The sequence below is a fragment of the Podarcis vaucheri genome (genome assembly GCF_965113315.1).
Source record: "Podarcis vaucheri genome assembly, chromosome: 4".
Classification (NCBI taxonomy): domain Eukaryota; kingdom Metazoa; phylum Chordata; class Lepidosauria; order Squamata; family Lacertidae; genus Podarcis; species Podarcis vaucheri.
In genome coordinates, this window is record NC_138762.1 from 54,237,362 (window position 1) to 54,255,233 (window position 17,872).

The window sequence follows — 17,872 nt, forward strand, 5'->3', positions numbered from 1 at the left end:
ATTATTATTATTATTATTATTATTATTATTATTATTATTATTAAACTTTCTATACCTCTCTTCATGTGTCTCCATTCCAAAAGGCAATCTGAAACTTGCATAGCATTTAAAAAGTTTTTTTCTTTTTCAAATGACTCCTACTTCTTCATTTCATCTTAAGAGTTCTTACAGAGATTAAAATTCATAGCTTTACCGTAAACTAACTTTCACCTCCTTCCCCCCACAGCCCCAGTTTTGTTTATCATTAAATCTGATGAAAGCTTCTAGAGATCTTGAAAGCTCACTCACTATTTGAAGACATTTTGATTGGCCTGGTATGGATTTGGGATTTTCCCCCCTTATAGGACACCATGCCTACATTTACTTTTTGTGAGAGTAGAAATGCTATTATCCAGGAGTGAACTACAGTCTTTGTCTCACATGAGCAACATTAGTAATCAGACCCTTCCTACAAAGTTCCATTGTCCTCTAACAATGTACCATTAAAATGGAACCATTTCACTAAAAACCATTTAAAAATCAATCCTGAAAGGACAATTTCAATGGAAGTGTTCTATAATTGTTAGCATGGATCATGGGCATGTCTGTCTATGTAGATTTGAGCTTTAAGAATGTAACTAAAGCACTGACCCAGAGAATCTTTAATTCTGATAGTGATCTAAAAACACAAAAAACTAGAAGCTTGACTTGAAAAGTAGGTGATTGAAAATCAGTATCTAAAGAAATTAAAGTGACTTGTATATGAAGAATGATGAGACACAAATAGAAGATAACATGTTAAGGCTGAACTAGCCTAGGGAGATGTGTGGCCCTGGAATACTTTTGCGCAACAATTTTGTCACATTTTAAAGAAAATCTTTACAATAATAAAAATTATGTAAAAAAAACAATTTTGTCAGATTTTGAGAGTCAATAAAGTCTCTAGCCCTCAGGATTACAGAAAAATGCTTGAAAAAACCATGGCCAAAAACTGCTGGATTGTTTGAAAGTATGCTACAGGTTCAAACATTCCTCCTATCAAATTTTTGCTCAGATATGATGAAGCTCACTGGGTAGTCTTCACACGTCATCTTTCAGTGCAACTAATACTCCACAGGACCATGAAGGATTGCAAAAGAAAACATTTTACTTATTAATTGAAAAGCATTTATAAATTACCGTATTTTTCGCCCTATAGGATGCACTGTTTCCCCTCCAAAAATGAAGGGGAAATGTGTGTGCGTCCTACGGGGCGAATGCAGGCTTTCGCTGAAGCCTGGAGAGTGAGAGGGGTCAGTGCACACGGACCCCTCTTGCTTTCCAGGCTTTAGGAAGCTATCCCCCCAGCCCGGCAAGCTCCCAGAGCCCTGCCAAAGCTGCGCTCTGGGACCCGTTCTGGGGGCTGGGGTCGGGGGAAGCTCAGGCTTCCCCCGCCCCTAGCCCCGCAAGCTCCGAGAGCGATCGCGAAGGTGAGCACACCTTTGCCAGCGCTCTGGGACCCGTTCTGGGAGCTGGGGAAGCTCGGGCTTCCCCCGCCCCAGCCCCGCGCCTGGGGGAAAAAAATATTTTCCCCTTTATTTCCCCCCCCCAAAAAAAATCTAGGTGCGTCCTATGGGCCGGTGCGTCCTATAGGGCGAAAAATACGGTAGTTAATATTTTTTAAATCTCTATGTGGTATTTGTGGTACACCAGCAAATACAAAGTCAGAAAGACATAATGGGATTTTTTTATATGAGGGACAGAGTTGGCGTACTTTGCTCTTTTTCCCAGCTGTAGTGATGCAACATTAAGTGAAATCGTGCAAGTCACCAAAACAAGATATATGTCTGCATGATAAGTGTTTTCAAGACTAAACTTGATATTCTGCACTTGAGGGCAACTGTTTCAGATTAAGAATGTTGCACAACAGAGGTCCAGACCTAAGCACTGCCCTGTGCAAACTGTGTTTGCCCTAGAAGAGGGCGGCCCAGGGACAACCAGTTCAAGAAGTTGCCCATCGTGGGGAAAAAATCTTCTTCTTAGACCCCTTGATAAGCTCATTTTAAAGTTCAAAATTAAGGGCCATCATATGGCCACCTTGAGTTATAATGCAACACACTAGATTCATCAAAATAGGTACATTGTCTCACTGTAGATGTCGTGTTAAATTAACCATTGTTTAGTATAGGATGGCGCTGTAGTCAAAACCACAGAGCCTAGGGCTTGCCGATCAGAAGGTCGGTGGTTCAATCCCTGCAACAGGGTGAGCTCCCATTGTTTGGTCCCTGCTCCTGCAACCTAGCAGTTCAATAGCACATCAAAGTGCAAGTAGATAAATAGGTACCGCTCCGACGGGAAGGTAAACGGCGTTTCCGTGAGCAGCTCTGGTTCGCCAGAAGCGGCTTAGTCATGCTGGCCACATGACCCGGAAGCTGTCTGTGGACAAACGCCGGCTCCCTCGGCCTACAGAGCAAGATGAGTGCCGCAACCCCAGAGTCGTCTGCGACTGGACCTAATGGTCAGGGGTCCCTTTATCTTTACCTTTTAGTACAGGATATGCATTGCATGTTAATCAGCATTAGCTTTAGCCAGTGTTTCAAAGCAGCTTTGAATGCTGCTTAAAAGCTGGATCACAATTTTATTATTCATTAAGACATTTTTACCTATGGTTAACCCAAAAGAAACAATCACGATTCATCTCAACAAGGGAAGAAGGCAGAGAGCACAGGAGCCTGCTTCACATCTCTTACACCAGGCTCTTGTGTTAATAGCATGCAAGTAATAAATTAGCTATGCCTTCCAGATTATGCATTTTCTTTATGGCCCACATCTACACTCTTGTGTCAGAGTACAGTATCCCTTTAAATTTTCTGCCTCTTTACTGCAGCCAAATCCTCAAGCATCAGAGATTTGATGCACTCAGTTTTTTTCTGTCTCACAGCAAAACAGGAAAAAGATAAAAACAACCAGAGAGAACACTCAATTACCAGTTTGTTAACCCAAAAGCTTAGCAGGAGACACTAAAATGAATAAGGTGTGGATAGAGTGAGCAACAACATTCCAAAGAACAGCATTTTAAACAGAAGCAGGGGAGCAAATATACCCAGAGGAAATTAATGTGAGAAGGAAGAAAGATGGAAAGTATACCCCATAACCCTGCAGTCTGCCCACAACTGGCTGGTCTATGTTGTCCACTCTGTGTACGCGTGACATAAAAAACACCAGTTTGTACACACACAAAATGCATTTGTTACATCAAAATGCTGTCCTGACCTGCAGCTTAAGAAACTGTGGATCCACAAGCACATTGTGGACATTTACCCATTGTTGTCCAAACCTTGATTGACTACAAACATCATATTCTCCCTAACTGACCAGAGTACAGCCAAAGAACAGCTCAATTGGCTAAAGTGCCCAAGAATATTAAAAGCAGGAGGGGGGGTACACAGTTATTCATAAAGACTTTCTTCTGTCTTTTAGCCAATGATTAAAAAGGTGCTGTCTATTTCTGCCCATTGCAAGAGTTTCTATACTTCCCTTGCCAGTTAAAGCAATTTGGCTCCATTTGGCCACGGCAGTGTTATTCTCCTGCACAGGTGGACATGGATTTTTACAACCTGAAAAAAATCAATGGGCAAGGACATTACTTTTGACAATATGGAAATAAGCATTATTATATTACTGTTTAGTAAATTAAAGTTTCAATCTTAGGGTTGTACTGCTGTTTAATACTGCCTCAGGCGTCTCCCTATCTACCCTCATGGTGCCATATCATAAAACAGGCGGCTACAGGCCTGCTAAATGATGTAATGGCAACATTTAATACACAGGGTAATACAGGGGGGATATTTCCTGGCACAATAAGCACATACGTATGCCAAGTTTTAATCCTTAGATTTCAGAGGATCTCTGCAGGTAAATCTCTGCACAACTGATGGAAGTTCTTCAAAGCTTTATGAGATCATTCTTGCATTAAAACACCAGTGTTGCAAAAGACTTCCCCCCCCCCCCAATAATAGGGTAGGATGCACTGAAGAAAACAATGAACAGTCTCTTGCTTGTTCAGTGAAATGCCGATGGAAGACAAATGTCAGAGCAAAGGAAGCCAAAATGGTGCCCAGGTGTTGATGGATTACCATTTCCATCATCCCTGGTCAATGGTCAAGCTGGCTGGGGATGATGGGAGCTAGAGTCCCATAATATCTGAAAGCTCCATGTTGGCTACATGCACTTTGGAATCACTGGTGGATTAACCTGGATGGCATTCTATTTTCTGAAGTCTGATTTTCATCCCAAAAGAAAAAGAAAATGAATAAATGTCAAAGTATTTGTTTTATTAAGCAGTTAGACACATAACTGGTGATTCCACAGAACAGGACATGGGGATGTCCTAGAGAGGCCATCTCTGAGCAACAGGATGACACAATCAGGCTGTCACTGACATTCAGTACCACAACTAGCCTGAACACTCCAAGAATAAGCTACTGGGTGTTCTGGAAGGGCTTGAATTACCCAACATGCAGGTTATTCCTAGGGAAAAAGCGGTGCTGTCACACAGAAGATTACTGGGGAATAACAAGCTGTTAGATGTTACCAGGAAAGGTACTGAAGCCTTGGCATTATGGGCTTGTTCCACAATGGCGGCCTGGTGCAGAGGTGTTCTGGAGAGGGTTGGGAAAGCTAAGCTGTGCATGTGTTTCAGTGGGGTACAAAAGTGAGCTGCACCCCAAGATAATTGAGTCCATTTCTTAAATATGATTCATGGATGATTCATATTCAGGTATGGGAAAACGGCACAATGGTCAACCCCATCACTTTATTCAGTTCACCCTGAGTTTTTCCTGCTCTCGTTATGAGCCATGTTCTTTCTATTGACATCTTCTGCACCAACCCACTTATGTAATAATCCCCTGACTAATCAGTTATGAGTAAAAGCCACCCATGAAGAACCTGTTTCGCTGACAACACATGCCAACCAAAAGAGTGTCCCTAAGTGTTGGGTAGCGTGGGAAAATTCAGCTAGCCAGAACCCTCTGTCCACCAAGGAGAGACATTGCCAGCACATCTTGCAACCACACCAAGTATGCAATCCAGCCAAATTTAAATGGTTTTGGTTTAAATTTGATTTCAAATGGGAGGCATAGTCATGGCCACAGAGGTTTTCCCTGACCTTTTCTAGACCAGTTTTTGCATGTGCATCTTTTGGGCCAAGAACAAAGATGCAAATTTGCTTTAATGTCTCACATCTGATTAGAAACACTACTATAAACTAATCCTTAAAATAGGTATACCACCCTTCAGAAATGCTTCTCAGTGGTTTACATAAAATTAAACAAAGCAAAAACTAGGCATTGCTCTACTTTTGTTGACCCTCTAGATGAGTTTGATGTATAGAACATTCTTCAGATTCTTTCTCCTTTCTATAATGTATACACTGGAGTCTTAAGAAGTACCACAAATACCCACGTCCTATGTATACAACACCCTATGTATCCACCTTCCTTTGTTTATTAGGGAGGTTCATACAGGGTTTTCTTCCATACCTTAAGAGAAGCTCATTAAAATGAAAATTGTTACATAGCCTACTGTGCATCCAAAGGAAGACAGGCTGTGCTGTAACATAACTACAAGAGAAAACAAAATCTCCCAAAGTGCCCTGTTCAGTAATGTAATGCTCCTGTATCAGAGCTTACACTTAAGGAATTCTGCCTAGAATTCCCAAACAACCTTCAGGCTTTATGGAATCACTGCTAATTGCACTAACCTTGGGTTTCTAGTGGAGTGATATATAGCTAACGAAATGGCAGCTGCTTCCCAGATAATAAATAATAACAATTGAAGCAACAACAGCAAGTCATTATTGAGTCTATGTAGACTGCTCGTACCACACACCCATATAAAACAAAGCTTTATAGAATATCTAGTTTTAATTGTGGCTCTAAATTATAACTTCAAATACTACAGGCATCTAGGAATATCCATTCCAGTTTAGCAGTGTTTTCAATAGATGGATAACCACATTACATAGATTGCGGTTTAAAGTTCGTGGTTTACATCACAATCCAGAGAGCAGAGCAACAGTTTTCATGTGTTAGAGTTCTGTGTATAGAAACAGTTATCCTGAGATAATTGAATGCAAATATTTGATTTGGGGGATACTTCAATAATGTACAGTTAGTGTGGAAATAACACGTGAACAACAAATTTAATGTTCTTTTTCCAAAGTTATTTTATTGAACCAGTTGGAAATTATTTCAAAGACACAGCAACTCAACGGCACATCCCTCTTACATAAATATAAATTTTAGGGGGTGGGGAATAAAGACACAGAACTGTATTATTTTTTATTATTACCTTTGCCTGAAAACCATAAAGGCAAGAGTCAGAAATGTTCTTTTCCACTATCTTCCACATTCTCTTTCAACTCTATGTGCGTTCAGTGATGCGTTCTGCAATCTGTTGATAGTTTTGTTGGCATCCTATGTAAAAAATATCATGAGCTTTTGTGTCTTGGCTCAATGTGTTTTGTGATGCTAGCAAGCACCACTTTTGTGATTTTTTTACTATCAGAAGTTATGATTTGACAGTTGCTTTCTGGAGACCATGAAAATTCAAGAAAATCTGTTTTGAAGATTTTACCGGATCTGGATTTAACCTGAACCCTATAAAAAGTAAAGAATATGCATATCTGTCTCTCTGGGATGAGATGGGGGCGGGCGAAGCAGCCAGGAAGGGATGGTGCCCATAGCACTCTATCCCAATTCCATATGCCCATATTTACCCACAAGCTACAAAAGACCGACTACTCCCCCCCCAAAAAAAATCTAAAAGTGACTAAGCTCCTATCTGTATTGTGGAGTGCTATCACACATTGTTTGTCGGAACTGTTGTTGTTTGGGGGTGGAGAAACCCACACAGTTAAAACAAAGAGCACAGAGGGGCAACAGACACTTGATGTCTAAGTAGCGATTTTCTGGTCCGTGCATCTTGCAGCTGTTCCAAGAGTAGGTGGAAGCACAAAAGGCGTCATGAAGCTGTTCGTGGGATGAACAGGAGAAAGCAGGAAAATGAGAAAGGAAAGAAGAGCTGAGAGGAGAGTAGGAGGAATGAAAGCAGGGTGTGGGCAGGAAGGAGGAGTTGACGTGATAAAGCATGAAAGGGTAAGCCTTTTAAAAGGGGGAAATGTTGCATACATCCGAAGAGGCTTCAGTAACAGTTGCTATGGAAACCATAACTTTCAATCCTGCAGCTCAAGTTTAGGAGTAGCTCAATATGATTTATGTGTGCTTGAGTGCTATCTTGAGTAGAGAAACTCTAAGAGGAGCAGTGTCCCTGAAGGGATGTTTCTGTGGAAAAATATGCAAACTATCACACAAACCATTATTTTCATTACCATACAACAAGCAAATAGGCCTCATCTGCACTATACATTTAAAGCAGTACCATGCCACGTTAAATAGTCATGGCTCCCTGAACCCCAAAGAATCATTTTGTTTAAGACAACATCCTTTTCTTTAAAAAACAACAACAACTTGGCTCAATTAGACTCTGACCAACAGATTGGGTGCCCTTTCAAATTTCAACAGGGGAGGCCAAAGTGATTGGGGAAAGGGAAAGATTCTCAGCAAGGTAAAGGCCAGATCTTGAACATATTCAAAAAAAAACCTTCAAGAACTCAGGTCCAACAGTCACCCCTTAATAATAATAAAAAAGCCAAGAAGCAGCAAATGTCCAGATACACTTGTCAGTGGCAAATACATACTTTATTCTGTAGACTCCTGCTCGAGTCCAAAGAAAGAAGCAGTCAGCGGTTCTTAACTCTCATTGGGTTTTAGAGGCAGCAAGCAGTCCTGCCACTTCTGCAGGCCCCTGACTTAAGTTACCAGCCTTTGCCTTGATCTACTTGTGCTGGGCTTCTGTGTGCTTCTGACACTTAATGAAAGCACAGGAATGTGGTTCTACTCTTCTGTGCAGGTGAGCAGCGAGCTCTTGTATCTTCAGTCGCACAGAACTTTGGAGGCACTTGGAAGCAGCAGAACCAATGTCAGAGGCAAGATCCTGCCCCTCAAACAAGTTGGGGAAGGGGCAAGAGTCAGGAGCAACCACAGATTTTGCTTGATTATCAAGAGCAGTCAAAATATGTGAGCTGGCAAACAATTAGGTACTCTTGATGTGTATGGGGAGCAGAAGAAAAACACAAGTAGTATGAAACGTTGGAGGGGAAGAAATAGCCTCCCCTCTCCCCATGGCATCCATGTTCATCTCTCACTTCTCAGAGAGGGCTCGTTCAAATGCACTCTGTGCTTGGGGAAAGCTGTCACAGCCACTCCCAGATTCCAGACCCCACAAATGGATCTGCAAGCAAGAAGCTGGTGAAATGTGGCCTTGACATGGACAGGCAACTGATTTAGAGGTGGTTGATCCTTGCCATTTTTATTACAGTAGGGGCAATACACCCCCCCCCTAAAAATTCATAATATCCCCAAAACATTTTCCCTATAAACATTTTCCCCAAGACTATAATCCTTTGTACATGTCCTTGTATATAAACTGGGGGTGGGCATGAATCAGTGCAACCTATTCCCAAGTAAACGAAGATCACACAAATAGTTTTCAGGAACCCATTTAAATATGATTAACCCAGAACATCTCAAAAGGCATTGGAAAGGGGCAATTTATTACTTTATTATAAAACAAAATGCATTGCCAGTCATATCTTATTGTTCAGGGAACTGAAATCCAAAACTTACCACTTTCACAATTTTACAAGTAGGTAACGTAATATGTGTGTGTGTGCTCATTTGGTAAGAAATGAGGGAAAACCTGAGTAAACGGATAAAAACAAGACGTTTGGGGTTTTATCATTTGTTTTTTCATTGATTTTTAAATTCAAAAAATATAAATACTGTATACTTGCTTTGACTTATAAATTTGGTTGCATATGAACATATAACCTATAACAATAAAATAAAAGTCAAAATAAAGAAGATCTACAATAAATGCAATATATTAATTATTATAGAAACCAAGGCCACAGTCCTACACAAAAATTAAATGCCACTCTACTTAGTGAGGTTTTCTTTTGAATAAACAAACATAGGATCATAAGATCACTGTCAGAAACTACAAACTCCTAACACGAAGCTATACCTTTCAGCTTAACATCCCTCCTGTTCTCCTGACCTTCTAAGTTTCTATAGCCACAGCTGGATTACAGTGAGACTTCTTCAAGCCTGCACATGAAGTATCTGTGTGCAAAAGAAATCCCTTATATTCTCTCCCCCCACCAACTGCACTATGCATTGCACATAAAATGCTGATGAACAAAAATAGCACAAGTAAAAATGTGCAGCCTGTATCCAAGGCTTTCCTTGCTCTTCTTCACTCTGAAGCCCTCCAAAACTTCTCCAGAAAACTGGAGGGCCCCTCCAGAACAGATCTTGAAGGCAAATGGGGGAGGAGAGGAAAGTGAAGTCTCGAAGTGCACACCCACCTGCACAACACTGGATTTCACCCACATTTTAAAATAGAATGCCCTACATATGTTGAGACTGTTAACAGAGCAACACTCTTTCCTCTGTCCAAGGGAGAACAGAAACCAATGTACAAGGTTTAAATCAAAGTTAACCATTCCTCCAAATAAGAAAGATCCTCTTTGAGGAGAGAGCAGTGAGTCACTTGTTCCTTAACAAGCTTTGCAGAAGTACCCAATGTTGTTTACCTATGCTCATATGAATATTGCCATAGCAAAAGATAAATCCTTCGCTTGCGAAACAAACAGCTAAAATAGAGCGAAGCAGAGGAAGGATATGCACAAAATGAGGGATAAATGCAAACACATCCAAATTCCTTGATTGAGCAGGCCTGGCAATTCTCCCATCTGTTTTGCACAGTACAACAGTGGCTGGGCCCATCAAGACTAGTAAGGCAGAAGGCAGGGAAAGTAGTGGTAGGCGGAGCCAGAGCAAATTAATTCAAGTTTTGTCCCCATCTTCCTCCCTGCAGAGTTCTACAAGGACATCACTGAAGCTAAGAAACATGAGGAAGCTTACAGGCATTGCCACCTCCTGGGTTGGTTCTCAGTAAGAGGTTAGGCAGCTGGAGGCTGGCTGAGGGAAGAATGAGGTTGGTGGTGGGTCATTATCCCATGTGCCCTAATGGACAAACTGGGGTAACTGTGACACTCAGCCACAGGGCTACTTTCTCATGAAAAAACGTTGGCCTATTGTCCGGGTCAAGTCTTCTCTGAATGCTCAAAGGCACGGGCGGGTTTGTGTCTCATTTTAATACAGAAAACTGAACTGCATGTGTAAAGCAGTATACGGATTGTCTCCATTCATTAACATCAATTGAAAAATTATTATTAATCTGGGAGTTGGTGGGGCAGTGCCCCATTTGCCACAATAGAGCAGCCTGCATTAGCACAGTGCAAGTTTTACATGGTTATAATCAAGGAGCAGTGTGCAGGAGGGATTTCCCTGAGGATCATTTCAGCTTCGCCCATGCTGGGGTTCTTAACAGTAAAGATGACAGCAAGTGTCATTCAACCTTCTTGAATCATTTATCTTAGTGCTGAAGTGTTATTGAAAACGTTTCTGCCAGTTTCAAAAACACGGGAAGAAGAGATCTAATCAGAGACTAGGAAGCAGTAGTATGTACACGCAAACGTTAAAGCGGCAAGTGATCCCCTGGCAAAACACCTAAGTGCCAGTCTCCTGTTGGATAAGTACCTGTTTTTCAGCTGGGTTCAATGCCATAATGGTCACATATTGTTTTTAATGACGTGGTTACTTTTAACATAAAAACTCCAGATTCTTGCAAGTTTGTGTGAATTTATCCCCAGTGTAATCCTCAGACAAGTTAACAGCTGTGGTTTTATTGTGACCCAAAAGCTCTGTAATCTCCAAGCTTCCCTTTAATATATCATTGAGTGTAAGAGCAAGTCAATTTTTGTTTTAATACGAGAACAAAGAAGGTTCCAGAACTGGGTACCACAGTCTGCTGCCAGGTATGCAAGGGTTCTGTTCCCCCCACCCTGTTTAATATAAGCAAGTCTCTTCCTGCATTACATGCAAGGCTTAATTTGAGTGACTGTTTTATGCTTGAAATATACTGTATATCAGGTTTATCAGTGTATATATATCAGTGTATGTATGTGTGTGTGTGCGTGTGTGTGTACACACACACACACACACACACACACAGAGTATATACTGTATATCAGTTATATCAGTTATATTTTCAGTCTGAGGGCCATGTTCCCTTGTGGGAAACCTTCCAGGGGTCACATGACAGTGGGGGTAGAAGGGGAAGATAAGACAGAGCCCTGGATGTGACTCTTTCATTTGTACAGTAGGGTACATTCCACCCAGGCAAAAGTCAAAGATTGGTATACACACACACACACACACACACACACACTCATAACCACATTTCTCCATCCATGCAAGCAAATGGCATTATCACAGTTCATGGATTGATCTCAGCTAAGCAAAAGCACTTAAGGAGGTCAGTAAGGGGTGTGGCTTGAGATGGTGTGATCTAGGGAGAGCCACATAGGAAGACCTAGAGAGCTGCATTAGCCCCCGGACCTGAAGTTCCCCACCCCAGCTGAATAGTCGAAAGCAAGTCATGCTATGATCAACAGGGCTTCTCCCAGGAAACTACGCATACAGGATTGCATCCTAAGCCACAGAACTAATTTTAGTGCTATTTCTGCCTAGCACATCTAGGTTCGTTACAAAAGGAAATAATGAATTCTGTCAGAGTCAAACATAGGTCAGCAATAAAAAAACCAAGGTGTAAGTACAGTTAATTATTCAAAGAAACCATAATAGTGCATGACTAGTGATCACAGCAACTCTTCCCAGTAGGTACTGCTCCAATGAGGCAATTGCAAGGACTAAAGGTCCCCATCTTCCCACCACTCTCTAAGGCTCCTCCTCTCAAGGCTATTTCCCACGCAGTCACAAGCTATGTCTGTGCACAACCAAAAAGAGCTCTGCTCTCTTCATTTCTCTGCATGTTCTAGGAGACATGGGGGGAAGAGAGCTGGTTGCAGCAGGAGGGGGAGACTCCCTGGATTCTTCAGCAGCCTGTCTCAACTCTTGCCTCTTGGCCACCCTCCTCTCCAGCCATGAGTCTAAACTGCTCTCTGCCACAGTCTCTTTCTGCTCACTAAACCCTGTTACCTCTTCTGTTTCCAACACCACCTCCTCCCAGTCTGCTCCTTCTTCTTCCTCTGACCACACATCATTGCCCCACCACCAATCCCCTGGCTCTGAGCCTTCTTCTCCTGGGAGTTCCCCAGCTGGTGTCTCCCACCATTCCTCTGCATCCAGCAAGTCCATGACAGATTCATGCCTGTGAGCTTTCATATCTCTGGTTATTTAAGTACCTGCTGGTAGCCTCTCTAAACTATGGATTAGTTGGAAGCTACATGTTCATTTTATGAATAAAGCTCAATTCACACGTGCAGAACATGATGTGTCCAACACTTGCTGTTCAACATGGGAATTAATGCCACTGATGAGTACAATGGAACCTCTACTTACCATCATAATCTGTTCCAGTGGCCCATCCTTTAGGCCAGGGGTCTGCAACCTTTAAGACAAAAAGAGCCACTTGGACCCATTTCCGAAGAAAAAACAACAACTGGGAGCCGCAAAACCATTGCGACATTTAAAACAAATATATCTCCAGAGCCACGATCTGACATCGGGCGGGAAGGTGACGTCGGGACGGTGCGTGACTAACGCACGCACCGCCCCCATGCAACGTCACAGCCAGTACAGCGCCCGCCACAGTGAGGAGTGTCGGGGCGCACAATGCGCCTCCTCCCCTCGCTAGTATCCGCCCCGGAGCTGCAGCAAAGGTGTAAAAGAGCCACATGCGGCTCCGGAGCCGCGGGTTGCAGACCCCTGCTTTAGGCAAAACAGGTCACTGGTAGAAGCACCAATGTGCGCATGTGCAGACGGTGACAGCCACTTCTGCACATGCGTAAACGGCAGAAGCCGCTTCTGGGTGTACACAAATTGTGGCAAACCTAGTATTTACCATATTTTTCCGTCTATAAGACGCCCCCATGTATAAGATGCCGCCTATTTTGGGGGACTCAGATTTAAGAAAATGGGGGGAGATGGCCCCGTGTATAAGACACCCCCTAATTTCTGACATTATTTTTTAGGGGAAAAAACCTAGTTTTATAAACGGAAAAATATGGTACTTCCGAGTTTGCCGTGGTCACGAATTCGATTGGGCCCAAGTAGAGGCGGTCGTAAGTAGAGGTTCTACTGTATTGTGTTGTATGAAGTGTAAGAGGATATGAAAGCCTTACCTTTGGTTTGATCTATAATGGCTCTCTTATATATTAATGCAGTCAAGGAATCATAGTTGTGGTCACTGAACAAGGGACGCGTATGTGAGAACTCAATCTCATGTGCTGGAGAAATGGAACACTTCCCTGTTGACTCTTAGTAAAGGCACACACAATACAGAAAGAGGGTATTGTGAACAATAGAACACATGAACCATATCTCTCCCCAACACTGCAGTCCATCTCTTCACCCATTGATTCATACTGATAAAGGAGCACCAGTGAGTTTTCACACTCAGGTGCACCACAAGAAAAGATTGGTTTCCACTTTATCACCAAGAGTGAAGAAAGCCAGTCTCAACTTCCGGCTTCCCCGTCTGAGAAGAGCACACAATCCTCTAGTATCCAATCAAAAACACACTCATCCATGTTGTTCCTTACCTTGAGCCTCTTTACATTAGAAGGTGGTGGGGAGCAGAGAACTCTGTGTATGGAAACAACATTGCATTCATTCATTTGTACGCTATATCATAGCAGCAAGCTGAAGCTACCAGATAAAGAAACACTAGGATTCCATTCCTACATCTGTTTGAAGGAATGAGGTCTAAAAAATTAGCCTGCTACACTACTCTACAAAGATAGATTTATAGGATACAAATACACAAAGCATCTACTTATGTACTGCAAAAATTTGCAAGACTGGACCACGCTGAACATGTATACAGTACACATACTTCTGAAACCCAATACAATGAACAGGCTGGTACATTTTAATTTTCAATAACAATGCTGCAACATATTTCCCCTGAAGCTTCTTCTTATATATTCATATTTACTAAACACACTATACATATGCATTGCATCATCTGCAACTAATACGTTCCTTAAACAAAGCAAGCTGCACTTGGGGGGGTGCACAATGCAGAACACAGCATGCAGCAGAATTACAAAATGTAAATTACAGCAGAACTACGTTACCTTCTTAAACTACATACCCACTTAAAGACAGACATTAAATTCTGACTTGTTTTTTAGTTTGTCAAGTAATTTGGCATGTCTTAGCAGCACTGAGTATTTCCACAGAGAAGTGTTCTTTCCAAGCAAGAAAGAGAGAAGTTATGTTAATTTTCAAATCCTATTACTTTCCATGGCATCCATCTACAGCTATTTAAAATGCATTCACTGACACAATGTAACTGATCTGACAAGAAAGCTGGAGAGCAATTTAAAAGAAAAAGGAAAAAAAACTCAAGTGAAACTAATATTCCATGTTGATGGGATTCAGTTGTCACAACAAACAGCTTACAAATTTTACATAGCATGCAGCGCGATCCTATACATACTTACTCTGAAGTAATTCCCTCTGAATTAAATGGGGCTTATTCCCTGACAAGGCTTACAGCCAAAAAACTGAGAACTTTCTAAACCATCCGTGTTTCGGGGTCTTTGTGCTGGCTGTATTTGTGATTTTAAAAAATCCTCATGAAAGCAGGATGAATTATGCAGAGCACATCAGATATACAGTGTCGTCCAATCAAACCATCAAAACTCACTACATCCATATTTACATGTGTCCAATCATTGACCGGAAAGAAATCTCTGGAAATTGACTACATAAGCATTGGTTCCTTAGCAATATGTCACCTACATCCGCCTCCTGCCTGAGTTATGAGTATTTGAATCTAAACACTATTCACCAAATACGACCAAGGATGCAGTCTATAAACAAAAGCAACCCTCTCCCCTTCTCCAACGGGACAGGACATCGCAAGCAGCTTGCAGCAGTACTAGCGGTGTGGCAATGTCACAAAACGAGGGGACCATAACACACAAGCACATCAGTGACTCCACCACACGTTTAAGAGGCACACTCCACATTACACTGGCTAGCTCCTATGGACAGTTTATTGGCTTTGATCTCAAGAGCATTTGAGATGCAAATGAGAGGTTGGGGAAAGGATTATTCTGTGTGTGTGTGTGTGTTGGGGGGGTGTACCAAAATCCCTCTGATCCATCTGTGCCATTATACCCTTTCTGGGAGAACAAACGATTATCTTCCTTTCTTACTCCTTGCCATTGTGCGAATGTTTTCCTTGCAGCTGCACACACACACCGGCCGCATCGCGCCAGAGGCACAGCAGCCAGAGGTTATCCCAAAGCTTTATCCAGCTTCCTAATCCCTGGACGGCGAGAATGTAACATCGGGTCTGAGCGCAGAAGATTACACTCAAGCGGAGAGACAGACAGACAGAGAGACACCCCCTCCCTCCAAGCTGATGTTCACAACAGAGCGATGGCCCCTCGGGTAGCAGAGTGTCGGGGGGGTGGAAAGGAGCTTCTACTGCTCGTAGGAACAAGCACTAGCTCAGTGGGCCGTCTCTCTCGCACGCCCTCTCCTCGGCCCTCCTCGCGCCAAAGCAGTCCCCATTCCGACGACCGCCTGTCCATTCATTGTGCCTGAGAAATGCGCACAGCGCAGGGCTCCAGCCTCGCTCCTACCGGCTCGAGGCACTGGCGAGAGGAGACGGGGACCCCGGCGGGGAAAGGACAAGGAGGGAGGGAGGGGGCGTCTCTCTCCGCATCTCCATTTCTCCCGCTTCCACAGCAGCCAGCCAGCCAGCCAGCCCTCCATTCATTCCGTCCGCCTCATAAGCCAAGCAGGGACGTTACTTACCAGCACTCGGGGCGCCCCGGCCGAGCGCCGCAGCCCACAGCGGCGGCGGAGGCGAGGCAAGGGAGCAGCGCGCTCGAGAAGGGCAGGCGCTCACGATGGCTCCTTTCCCGCTGCAGTGCCAGGGTCGCCAGTGCCGCCGCCGCCGCCGCGCTCAAGACGAGCCCATTCTGCCAATAGCGGCCGCTGCCATATTGTTACCGCAAGCGCTGCGGTGGGCGGGGCCTGCCGGTTCCTTGGAAACCGAGCTCCATTGGCTGCGCCGCGGGCCAATCTAACCGACGCGGCCCAATGAGCCGAGCCGGCGGCGAACAGCGGGGCGTTTGGAGTTAGGAGCACGGCAGGAGTGGACAATAGCAGGCGCACGCGGGGAGCCAAGTGGAGCGGGGGGGGGGAGGGAGGTGGCAGGAGAATAGGCGCCTCCGACCACCGGAGCGGTCGCTGAGGGGGCGCTGGGCGAGAAGCGCGTCAGCTACGTTCCAAAGGCGCGCGCGCACCTCTCTCTCTCTCGCCCGCGCGCGCTACCTGCGAAAGCGGCGCTCTTTCTTTCCTTCAGGGCCAGTGACGCTAACCCCGTTGGGCTGCCAATCTGATAGAGAGTTGCCCAACCAGGAGAGAGACCTGGGTTAAATTAACGCGGGCCGAGGGAGAATGCTAAGTGATTGGCTATTGACCGGGGGGGGTTAAAAAAAGGGTGGGTTATCCCACCCACTTGGGCAAGGGTACAGACGTTTAGCCTGTAACACGTGGATAGAAGGAATGCTTCCACTTTGGTTGGGTGGGATACTGTTAGCCCCGTTGAACTGGTAGAGCAATAAGCTGCGCAGTTGCTGGGAACTTTTTTCATGTAGAAAATGCTGTCTCGGTAATTGACCACTGTAACTTTTTTCCCCAGGTCCAGTAATTGCTCCCGTCTCTTTTTCATTTCCCTCTATACTGGCTCTTCCATATCCCACCGCTGTGTGTTTGCCAATTCAGGAAAGTTTATAAGGTGCTTGCAATGTATTTTAGGTCTCTCTTTGTTGTAAACAGTTTGAGACTCGTTTCTCTTTGAAGGGAGACTGAGGAAAGTACAAAGTTGCCATTCTTGTAAGTAAATATTAGCACCTTCGAAGATTGCAGTCTATGAAAGCTTATACCATAAGAAACATGTTCCAGGCATGCTTACATTCTGGTACGCACAAAGCAGTGCAGCTTCAATAACATGCTTCAATACACTTTTACCGTAACAGACTTAACAGGGCCTCTGGAGATTTTTGTAAGTACTATTTAAGAGTGAAATAAAGAAAGCAAAAACTTGTGTTCAGACGGAATTGAGCAATGTTTATTGAACACTAGTGTAACAAGGCATATTCTTCACAAAACCCAAAATATTTGACATGATAACAATGTATCTCTAATAATTTTGTTTTGTTAACTTTATAGTGTTGTGGCACACACCCTTTGGAATTCCCTCCCCTTATTAAACATTAGACGGGTGACATCCCTGTTGTCTTTTTGAAGACCCTTCTCTTCCAACAAGACTTTTAAGTGGAGATCTTTTCAGGATTTCATCAAGTTTTCTGTGCTGTCTCCTAAGATGAGTTGCTGATTGTTCCCTGAATGTAAGGATGAGACTACACATTGTGTGCAAATATACGTAACCTAACCCAACTGGTTAGGGGACGTGGGTGGAGCTGTGGGTATAACCTCAGTGCCTAGGGCTTGCCGACCGCATGGTCGGCGGTTCGAATCCCCACGGCGGGGTGAGCTCCCGTCTTTCGGTCCCAACTCCTGCCTACCTAGCAGTTCGAAAGCACCCCTAAGTGCAAGTAGATAAATAGGTACCGCTTTATAGCGTGAAAGTAAACGGCGTTTCCGTGTGCTGCGCTGGTGCCGGCTCGCCAGAGCAGCTTCGTCACGCTGGCCACGTGACCTGGAAGTGTCTC

At 43.7% G+C, this 17,872-nt stretch overlaps 1 protein-coding gene and 1 long non-coding RNA gene across 8 annotated transcripts in view; one reads left to right on the forward strand and one right to left on the reverse strand.

The window, feature by feature from the left end:
• TIAM1 (TIAM Rac1 associated GEF 1) overlaps positions 1 to 15,999 on the reverse strand; it is a 188,912-nt gene extending 172,913 nt beyond the window's left edge. For 6 of the 7 annotated variants that reach the window (XM_082220688.1, XM_082220687.1, XM_082220678.1 and 3 more), the window contains exon 1: positions 15,948 to 15,999. The gene's annotated coding sequence lies outside the window, so the exon portion shown is untranslated. Of the gene's footprint in view, positions 1 to 14,620; positions 14,730 to 15,947 lie in introns of those variants that run through there. The other variant, XM_082220681.1, reaches the window with a different exon arrangement.
• On the forward strand, positions 4,517 to 11,069 carry LOC309531372. The gene is made up of 3 exons (XR_014219265.1): positions 4,517 to 4,560; positions 6,952 to 7,118; positions 9,964 to 11,069. It is a non-coding gene; the product is annotated as an uncharacterized lncRNA (long non-coding RNA).
• Positions 16,000 to 17,872: the final 1,873 nt, after the last annotated feature.